Raw genomic sequence first — 12205 nt, 5'->3', positions numbered from 1 at the left:
CGGAAAATATTTTCAGGATAATTATGTAAGAAATATTAAATGTTGGTTGGCTTATTTTATAGGCAGTGTTTATAATTTTATTGTTAAACTGTGTGGCATGAGATTTTGTGTAAATATATGTTAAATGTATGAGATGTAGGTTAAGTAAGTAATGCATTGAAAATAAAATATGATATGAACTATGTTGTTTGTGTGTGTCAACCATGTAAACTGCTGAAAGATGCTTGGTAAAACAGCTGAAAGATATTGGGCAAAATAGCTGAAAGATGCTGGGTATGAAATGAAATGAAATGAAAATAGAAATGAAATATGAAATGTGAACAATGTAAAATGGGAAAGAGCCAAGTAAAGTGAAATGAAATGAAAAGTAAAAGATGAAAACATTAACAGTAGAGAGATGCAGAATAATGGCAGACAAATTGATGTATTATGATATTAGAAGTACTTATGTACATAGAATGTGCTACGATTTGGGCAGGGCATACTCTTTACATGAGGGCTTGCTAAGAAAGGCGAGTGCACTAGTAGTTTCAGATGTGATAGTAGCTGCATAACATACTAGGGCAGAGGGAACCTACTTGTATGGGTGAGTAGATTTCCCTATCCTTAGGGTTTTTACCGGTAAGCTATTGTTGAACGGTGTGAGTACGAGATCAATCTAACACTTGAGGGTTTACTGAGTAAGGTGAGTGCCCTGGTATGCTTTATTAGTGACCTTAGGGTTACCTAAATATTAGAGTAGAGGGGTGCTACTTGTATGGGTGGGTAATCACCCCTATCCTCAGTTAATCTCGTAGGTTAAATCTTTGCATGTGATTGATTAGGTTCAGAGAATGATTTCAGAAATTATGTTAATGATTTTAAAATGTTAAATATTTTGTTGTTATATAGACTCATGTTGGCCACACACTGTTTTAATATATGGTTTCTTCCCTTACTAAGATGTGTCTTACCCGAATATGAATTTATCTTTTTCAGGATTTCCTTGAGATCGAGCTAAAAGAGCTCGAGGGTTTTTAGACTTTTTGAGAAGTATTAAAAGAAAAGGTTATATTTTTATGTTAATTTTGGGGTGTATAAAATTTATGTTTTATGTCTTTATGTTTTAAGGCTGTTGAGTAAGGGATTGTGAAAATAATGAAATTTTTGGGAGTGATGTAGATTTATGGAAATGCAGGGTGATAGATGTTTATTATGGATTATAGTTAGAATTAGTAAACTCTGGTATTATGTTATATGGAGATTATGTTTATGTTTTCCGTTGCGTATATATTAATTTATGGATTATCAGGTATAACACGTCGGACCTGGGTTTAAGGGTTCAGGGCGTTACACTATCATTCCACAGTAGAGCTTAACATCGACAGGTATACCTTGCTTATCCTATCTAATTTTGAGGATGAACACATAGGTGTTCCTAAAATTTTACCATCTTCCATGTTAAACTTTTTGCACAAGTATCTAATGTATTTCGATTGATAAAAATTCCATGTTTTCCCTGTTTAATCTAAAGTCCTGGAAAGAAGTTAAGTTCACCCATCATGCTTATTTCAAATTCACTTTGCATACACTTGGCAAACTCATTACGCAACTCTTCATTGGTTGCTCCAAAAATGATATCATCTATATATATTTGTACTAGGATCAAGTTATCATTTTGTGTTTTTATGAAGACTGTTGTGTCAACCTTCCCTCTATAAAATCCATTATCTAGTAGAAAACCATCGAGTCTTTCATACCAAGCTCTAGGAGCTTGCTTCCATCCATACAGGGCTTTAGTCAATTTATAAACATAATTTGGAAATTTATGGCTTTCAAATCGTAGAAGTTACTCAACATAAACTTCCTCATTTATATAGCCATTTAGAAATGCGCTTTTAACATCAAGTTGATATAATTTGAACTTCTTAAAAGCAGCATATTCCAATAACATCCAAATGACTTCCATTCTAGCTACAGGAGCAAATGTTTCCTCAAAATCTATGCCTTCCTCCTGGTTATATCCTCGAGCTACTAGTCTGGCTTTGTTTTTAATTACTATTCCATTTTCATCTTTCTTATTCTTATAGACCCATTTTGATCCAATAACTATGTGATTATCAAGTCTAGGAACTAATGTCCAGACTTTGCTTCTCTCAAATTGATTTAATTCATCTTGCATAGATATCACCCATGATTCATCCTCAATTGCCACACTCACATCCTTAGGTTCTTCTTGTGATAAAAATGCAAAGTGGCTAACCATATTTCTATGTGATGGTCGTGTAGTTACTCCACGTGATGGTTCACCTATAATTTGCTCTATGGGGTGTTTCCTTACGTACTTCCATTCTCTAGGTAGTTCATGATCCTAGCTTTCTACTTGATTATCTTTAGAAGGTATTTCTTTAATTTCAGTGTTCTTATCAAAGTTATTTTCAATAGACAATTTTTCTAATTCTTTACTTATCTCAAATTCATCCTCATCAGATCTTTTAGAAGATGGATTGGACTCATCGAATGCTACATGAATGGACTCGACAAGGGTCAATCTTCTCTTGTTATACACCCTGTATGCTTTACTGTCTAAGGCAAAACCTAGAAAGATATCTTTATCAAATTTCGCAAAAAATTTTCCTAGATGTTCATTATCTCTAAGAACAAAGCATTTACATTGAAAGACATGGAAATAAGAAATATTTGGTCTATGGCCATTCCACAGTTCATAGGGGATTTTTATTAAGATTATGCCTAATTAGAACTTTATTCAATACATAACAAGAAGTACTCACTGCTTTGGCCCAAAAATATTTAGGTAACTTGTGTTCATTTAGCATCGTTCTACTCATTTCCTGTAGAGATCTATTCTTTCTCTCAACTATTCCATTCTATTATGGTGTCTTAGGTGTCGAAAAGTTATGAGAGATTCCTAGTGAGTCATAGTATTCTTCCATACCCTTGTTTTGAAACTCTGTACCCCTATCACTTCGTATGTGTGTGATCATATAGCCTTTTTTCATTATGAATTCTTCTACATAATTTAATAAAATTTTCACATGCTTCATAATAGTCGTCAACAATGATGAAAGTATAATTTACCACATGGACTTTGAGCTGGTTTAGGACCAAAAAGATCTAAGTGCAACATTTGAAGTGTTCTAGTGGCGGAGATAACTTTCTTCTCCTTAAAGCTAGATTTTTTGTTTTCCTAGTTGACATACATCAAATATTTTATCTTTCGCAAATTTTCTCTTAGGTAATCCCTTAACTAATTCTCTATTAACTAGTTTAGATAATAAGTCATGTTTATTCTCCACAATGCATTTGTCATGTTCAAAGGAACCTCTATAACCTTTATCACACAATTGACTTATACATAACAAGTTATGTTTTAGACCATCTACTAATAATACATTATCAATAATAAGGGAAGGTTCCTTACCAACCTTACTTGCTTAAATGATTCTACCTTTTGCGTTGTTGCAGAAGGTGACAAATCCTTCATCCTTAGGTGTGATGGACACAAACTTTGCTTTATCTCTCATCATGTGTCGAGAGCGTCCACTATCCATATACCATTTGTCCTTTGAAGCGGACGATCTCAAGCACACCTGCAATGGACATTTAATTGACTAATTTTGGTACCCATATTTTCTAGGGTCCATGGGGGTTTGTGCTAAACTCTCCTTTGACTTTCCAGACTTTCTTAATTTTAACATCTTTGCTCTTAAAAGGACAACCAAATTTTATGTGACCTAACCTCTTACATTTAAAGCATGCAATATGTCTATAAGAGTCTTTAGTTGGAACATACGATTTTGACTCTCTCACAAAGCATCCCATGAAAAGATGTTTCTATTTGAGGTTTTCTTTGCCATTAAACCCAAGACCTTCCTTATCTAGGGACTTTCTTTGAGCTCTAAGAAGTTTTTTCAAAATTATTTTGACCCTCTATTAATTTATAAATAATTTTAGATTTCTCTTTCGAATTTCTTTTTAACTCCTCAATTTTCAAATCCTTTTCTTTTATTAAAGAGGTATGAGACTCATTCTTTTTTTCCAACAACTTTGAAAATTCCTTTAATTTTAATTTCAAATCAGAATTTTTCTTAGTCATTTTCTCAACCATTTTAAGAGTATACATATATTCCCGTTGCAATTCATCATAAGAAATCATGCTATCATCATTATCAAAATCACTAGAATAATATAATGAAGTTGAGCAAAAAGATTGTACCTTGTGATGTTCATGTGCCATTAGACACAGATTTGTAATCTGGTCGTCGCTACATTTAGAGTCTAAACTGCTGGTACTATGAGTGTCCCATCTGACCTTTAATGCCTTCTTCTTCTTCTTGGACACTTTCTTTAGCTGAGGACATTCTGGCTTGATGTGCCCAACTTCTCTACAGTTATAGCACGTAGGAGGATCATATTTTTGCTTCCTTCTACTTGACTCTCCTTTTTCAATTTTTGAGTTTTGGAATTTTCTGGTATACTTCCTGTTATTTTTTAAGGAAATTTTCGAACTTCTTAGTTAGAAGAGCCATATTGTCTTCTGATTCTAAAAAGCACTTTTCATTGGAATTGTTGGAGGATGCTTCGAGGGTTGTTGCTCACTTAGTCTTTCATTTATTGTTAATTCGTACGTGATGAGCGACCCGATTAACTCGTCTAGTGTCATTGCTTTTAGGTTTTGTCCTTATACTATGGCTGTAGCCTTTGCCTCCCAGACTGGTGGTAGACCCCTAAGAATTTTCTTGATCATTTCATAAGTAGGGTAAGTCTTACCAAAGGCATGCAATGAATTTGTGATGTGGGTGAACTTCGTGTATATAGATTGGATTGATTCACTAGAAGATATTTTAAATGCTTCGTATTCACTTGTTAGCATATCTATCCTATTGTCTTTTACATCTTTAGTGCTTTCATATATGACTTCTAATTTATCCCATATTTCTTTAGCAATTGCACACGCCATGACCCTATTAAATTCATGTATGTCTAAAGCACAGTATAATAGATTCATTGCAGTAGCATTCATTTGAAGAACTTTCATGTCCTCATTTGTATATTCATCTTCAGTCTTAGGTATATTTTATTTCTTTACAATTTTCATAGGAATATGATTTCCATTAGAAACAACTTTCCATACTTTCCAATCAACATTTTGAAGAAAGATTCGCATTCTTTATTTTTAGTATGTGTAGTTAACGCCACAAAAAATGGGTGGTCATGTGGATGAATGTCCCTCATCGAATGAGGTTACACCAATGTGTGCCACTGTGAACTTTTACACCAAAAAAAAAAAAAAAAAACAAAACAAAAAACAAAAAACGTTTAAGTCTAGTGTAACCTCGTTCTGATACCAAATGTGAATTTATGTGTAATCCCAAGAGGGGGGGGGGGTGAAATAGGTATTTTAAAATCTACGTCTCTTAAGTCCTAATTTTGAAAACATACAATCACACAACCACAAGCTACTTGACAATCAGTTCAATATTTCTCAACTTATCAATTTTATGTGTGACTTTATCAAGCAAACAAAATTTCCCAATTACTTAACATACAAAACAAATAAAAATTAAGTGCAAGTGGAAATTCAAAGAGTTAAGGGAAGAGAGATGCAAACATCTTTTTTACGAGGTTTAGCCAACTCGGCCTACATCCTCTCCTTGGGTAGTTTATACTGCTCCTTAACTTAGGATAGAGCTTCCCATTACAATCTGCATCTTACAAGAGACGTAGCTATCTCCTAATCCGCTGCTTACAAGATGCGTAACTTCCTCCTCACGAATCCCAAACCAAACCATTAATACAAATAATGAATAATAAATATTCTTGAACACTCAGACACTTCTTAATAAGCTAATGAGTACAATTAGCCCTAGGCACTCTCATAAGTTATAATTTAAAACTCAAGACAGAATTTATTTTTCTTAATGATGTATATAAATATATGATCTTTATATGAAAAATATATGTATATAAGATGCTTCAAAGATTAACACTTTATTCAATATCTCCCAAAAATTTAAAATATATGCTTTGGATATTTTAGAGTTTGATTTCAAATAACCTTTTGCAAGAATATAATATGAAATCCCTTTAATAATATCCTTGAATATCACACAAATCTAAGTTCTTGCTTTCAAATATTTTATGCATGATTAATAAACTATAAAATCATTGAATAAAAATATATACTTGAATATGACAAAGATTTTAAGTTCTATAATACTTTTCCTAACAAATTTTTGAAGCAAATATATATATATAGGAAAGTAGATTTCTTTCTCCCAAAAATAGTTTCAGATAAATCGAATAAGGGAGTAAATAACAGTTTAACAATAGGATTGAATGCTCAATATAAACTTTACCAAACCTGAAGATGAAACCAATTTTTCATAAGATGGTATGACTGTAAGCACTTGAATCATGAAGATGATGTTAATGAATTGCCCAAACTTGATGTGAATGCTTTGGAATACAGGCAAAGTTAGCAAAAGATGTGTAAAAGTTATGCTAACATATTTCTTCTTGCTTTTTTTTTTTTTTTTTAATTTCCTAGGGTTTAGGGTTGGTTTAAATAAGTATTCTTGCATTTGATTAATTTTTGGCCATTGAATCATTTAATTAGAAAACTTTCCATCCATTTTTGCGTTGAAGTTCTGTTCTGCGCCATGAACTCATCGACATGTGGATGCATTCGTCGTCGAGTGTCCTTTATGAGTTCGTCGACGAGAACAAGGGATTCAATGATGACTGGGCTATTTGAGATTTTTATGGTCTCCATATTTTCTCGTTGATGAGAGCAAAGCGTTTGGCGATGAGCGACCTTCAATCATTCATTGACAAAACTAGGGGAATCGTCGACGAGCTGCCTATTATTCAACCCGATCCAACCTAGGTCAATGCATATGAATGTGTTATGAAAAACATGCATCCTAAGGTTAATCTATATGTCATTTTGAGCTTCACATCATATCTTATGAGTTATGCCAATACAATAAAACCTAAGGCGAATAACAACTGAAAGATTTTGATTTTCTTTATCTTTCTGCTATTCAGCTTCCATGGATTGAGTTAAGTAGTATATACTTCGTTTTCCTCATGGTTTCCATAGCATGCTTACCTTCCGTGCATGCTAAATCATGATCCTATTCAAAATCTCAATTCACAGGTAAAATACCAAGTGATTTGTCATTATGAAAGTTCCAGTATTTCCCAATCAACTACATATCAATATTTAAATGCAACTGTAGTAATCTCAACAAGTAAATATAAGCAAGCAAGTTTAGGAATGTAAAGAGAATATAGTAAGAGTGACACAGGGTATGTTATCAAGGTTCGACAACTATGCCTATGTCCTCGCCTCAAGCTCACCAACAAGAGGATTCACTAAATGCTCACTTAACGGGTGTAGCGACACCGATTACACCCTCTCCTTATGGGGCGACGAATACACCAGCTCATATTCATAGGGCTGAGCCCAACCTATAGCTACACCTTACAGGATAGTACCCCTAGTTCTCCTAACTAGGTTTGAACCAACCCAGTGCACGTTACAGGCTAGTGAAATCCTCTTCTAACCACACGTCGGTAATAAAAAAATAATAAAAATTTACGTACAACCAAACTGCTTCTACAATAAGAAGATGTGCACAATAATAAAGCTCTAGATGCTCTCTCGTATGATATGAATATAAGCTCTATAGAGAATGAGAATTTTTCTCAAAATAAATTTTGCAATGTTTGAGTAAGATATATATGATACGAACTTCGAAGATTCAACCCTAATGAAACAATCTCCAAAAATATTTTCAAGTAAAGTATTGAAGAACCTAGGGTTTTGCTTTCAAATGATTTTTCCCAAATTGAATAAATATGATCTGAAAACCAACGTGTAGTCCCAAGATGGGGTGTGAATTGGGTTTAAAAATTTTCTTTTAAATTTTTTTATGAATTCTTAAACTCTTTTGATTCTTTCAATGCATTCTTAACTTTTTGTTGATTTAGCAATCACAAAAAAAAAAAAAAAAAAAAAAAGGTTCTTTTTATTCAATCCACAACCACACAATTAAAAAAAAACTTAAACAACCAATCAATTTATTTACCAAGCACAAGTCAATGTATGTACTGTAGCACTATCATGATTAATTTAAAGCTAGATTTTAATGCTTGCAAGTTTCAGCACTTAAAGTAAAGATTGAGAATGTATGCCTACTGATATAAAGCCCTATATTAAAAATTTTATTTTAAATCTTTTTATGAATTCTTAAACTCTTTTGATTCTTTCAATGCATTCTTAACTTTTTGTTGATCTAGCAATCACAAAAAAAATAGTTCTTTTTATTCAATCCACAACCACACAATTAAACAAAACTTAAACAACCAATCAATTGATTTACCAAGCACAAGTCAATGTATGGACTGCAGCACTATCATGATTAATTTAAAGCTAGATTTTAATGCTTGCAAGTTTCAGCACTTAAAGTAAAGATTGAGAATGTATGCTTGCTGATATAAAGCCCTGTATTAATGATTATACTTTCTCAATATGATGTGTATTATAAAATCCAACACTCTTTCCAAAAGCTTAGACTTTAAATAAACTTTCAGTTAAAGAGTCTTTGGGTGTTAACCAATCAACGTACTCCCGTATAGTTTCCATAAATTATTGACCAACCAACGTACTCCCTTTCAGTTTCTGTAAGCCCAAAAACAAATTAATCTTCAGCTTATTTAATTTTCAAACTATGTAGTATATATGATTAAAAATTTAAATCATCTATGCAGTTCATAGGTATGCTGAAAAATAAAGAGAGTAAGGGAAAGAGAAGGAGACCAAGGTTTTTACGAGATTCGGCTTATCCCTTGCCTATGTCCTCACCTTAGGCAAACCACCTAAGGATTCCACTATACTTGTTCCTTTTCGGGGGAAACAAAACAATTTACAAATCCCTTTTTTTAGGTAGAGATACTTCTCCAAGCGATACCCCACGATTGGGCAGTCCTTTAATAGGCTAGAGTAATCACCTCTCTAAATGATACCCCACACTTGGTCAATGATGATACAACCTGGAATCATAAAAAATACTACAAAAATACAAGATAATCGTTGCATATAAGAATACTCTCACAAAGAGCAGATTAGTACAAATTCAGTGCTATGTACTTCAAAGTAATTCAATGTAAAGTAATTGAAGCTCAATAAAATTTTGTCATCGAATTAATCTTTCTTTGATTGAAAGGTTCAGACTTTGAAAGCACAATTTCGGTGTGAGAATCAGTAAAAACTTAGTAAAATGTGTAGTAAGATATTGGCAAAAATGCCTTTGAGAATTGAAAGCACGTGAGAGTCTTAGACTGCCGAAGATGTTTCTTGGTCAATGAAAAGTTCATATCTTGGGGGCTATTTATAGAGTTTTCCTTGCTCCCCAAGTTGACATTGAGTGTTTAGTCAACTTTGCAAAAGATTTGGAACCCTAGAATCAAATTTAAAAATCTTCTCATTGGCAATTAAAAAAAATTCTTCGAGTGGCTGTCACTTGGCACAACATGGCAGGTGTCTATCTCAGTTCAAAATGAAAAGTCATAACACTGGCAGTTGCCTGTCAAAACATAGGCAGGCGCCTAGGATGACCAGACAGTCACCTCTCAAGCACCTAGCAAGCGTCGGACACCTTTCTGTCTACTAGTTCTTAAAAAATATTAAGTGGGCAGTCGCCTGGAAGGTTTGAGCAGGCACCTGGCTTTGCAAAATCTTTTTTTTTAAGAATTTTGACTTTGAAAACTCTTTTTATTTGTGACCTTCATAATTTATAGTTTTAGAAATCATATTTCTAGGTCTTCAAGAAAATGGTTTCTTAGATTTTATTTTGTCATAAAGAGCTTCAACCATTTTATATCGAGTCTTACTTGAAGTACTTACATCAAGACTCTCTTAATGACTCTAAATCTTTCAGCTCTTGGAGTCTTCATACTTTTCTTTTGCTTTGAGTCCTTTCTTTGAGTTTTAAACAAACTTTGAGGTTCAATCCTTCTAGCTTTCATAAAATAAGTCAATTTTGAGCTTTAACATCCTTTGCTCCCATATTCTTCAAGCTTTGAATCATCTTTGAATCAATGCTCTCATATTTTTCAAGCTTTGAATCATCTTTGAATCCATGCTTTGACTCTTTAAGTTTCATTTGTTCATCTTTCTTTGCATTCATCCTTGTATTCATATACTTAAATCCTAAAATATCATCACTCAACTAAAGGCGTTAAGTTCCTCTTGTTTGTTATCATGAAAATAAAATTTTAAGCCTTATAAGGCCAACAATCTTCCCTTTTTTATGATGACAAACAAGGAGCAATAATTTGAGTGAGCCTTAAAAAGACCCCCCTTTACAATAAGCACCATCTTAACAAACTTAACAATATCAAGATCAATTGCTCATCACATCATTAAAGTTCAAGATCAAATACTCTCATATTCACTATCATGCTCATGCTCTATTTTTGCCAAAAACTTCTCCCCCTTTTGGCATCAATCAAAAAGTGTAAGATAACAAGAAAAATATACAAAGGATATGAGCAATCATAAGCAAAAGTATAGATCTCAGTGAAGGTTCATATTAGCTCAAAATTCATCATACATATTAATTTATCTTTGCTTACAACAGTCTCTCCTTCTTTGACATTAATTCATGATACCAATTGTTTATTTCAAGATACAAATTGAAAATTAAAAAAAAAAAAAACATAATACAAGCAATAAGTCATAACACTCCCCCTGAATAAATGCATTCAAATTTTCATTCATGAAATGAACTATGTATTCATGAAAATACCAAGTGTGCTTTTTAAATTTATCATCCCACGCTTCAAATATTGATTTATATCATGTATGCGCTCATGGATACTAATATCAAGAATTACATCAATATCATGTCATTATCATAACATGTTCATAGATATTATGCTGTCATGCTCATATACCAATTGATATATTCACATATACCAATATAGATACCAATATTGCTAATGTTACATCATGCACTGATCATGGATACCAATATGTTGTCATTCTCAAGTATTACTTAACATTCTCATGGATACCAATGTATTTCATAGATACCAATACAAATATCATATCATGCCAAGATCTATGCCTCTTAATCCTTGTCATGCATATTAATTTCATGCTCAAATTTTCAATGTATAGCGAGCCATAAATATACGTCAAGTCAATATCATGATATCATATATGTCAGCATTTTAGCGTAGCATAGCTCAGCATATAGTTAAGTCAATATCATTTCTTTGGGATAGACATAGATATCAGCATATAGTTCATCTTATCATGTCATCAGTATCTCACCTCATATGCATATCAAAATATCAGCATGTAGCATATCATATATTTCACCACATATGTATCTCAGAATATCAGCATTTAACATGTAGCGTATCAACATATATAAGCATGGAGCATATTATTGAATTTATGCATTGTGCTAATGTTTGCTCAAATTGTCTTCATGTTTATTTTTTATTAAAATACTCATGTAATAAGCTCAATATGCCTCATATTTTCTTTTCTTTTGATATCATATGAACACCCAAAATCCATATTTCTTTCCAAATCTTAATTTTTTCTAAGTTAAGCTTTGTACAAATCATCCTATGATTTTGGCCAACAATGTCATCCTATAAGCTTTTAAATTCTTCTTTGAGATTTTCCATTATAGCTAGCTCAATATGCTTGTAGTATAGGATTAGGAGCTTTCTTAATTTCTAATAGGGAATGACTAATTCTAATATCTTTGGAGTCCTTAGTTTGTGAACAAGTCTTTCATCTTGGTACCCGTACTTCCTTGGGTCCAGATTGTTTAATCAGAGATCTTTCTTTAATTCTCCAAAATTGTTTAGTTTTCACACCTTTCCTCTTTAATGGACATTCAAACTTAATATGCCCTTTTTTCTTTCATAGATAGCATATAGTGTGAGTATAGACATTAGAGGAGGTGCTGACATAGTTTTTGGATGCTTTTGTGAAGTACGCCGATTCTTTCTCCTTATACTGTCCACTCCATTGAACCCTATGTCTTCTTTATTTAACGACATTCTTTGTGCACCTATCATTTTATCAAAGTTTTCTTTTCCTTTTCTGAAATTTTAAATCATTTTTGCTTGATCTTCAATTTTCTTCTTAAGATCACCAATTTTTGAGTCTAAT

The sequence above is a fragment of the Malania oleifera genome, chromosome 13 (genome assembly GCF_029873635.1).
Source record: "Malania oleifera isolate guangnan ecotype guangnan chromosome 13, ASM2987363v1, whole genome shotgun sequence".
Lineage (NCBI taxonomy): Eukaryota > Viridiplantae > Streptophyta > Magnoliopsida > Santalales > Ximeniaceae > Malania > Malania oleifera.
This window is presented reverse-complemented; position numbering follows the sequence as displayed.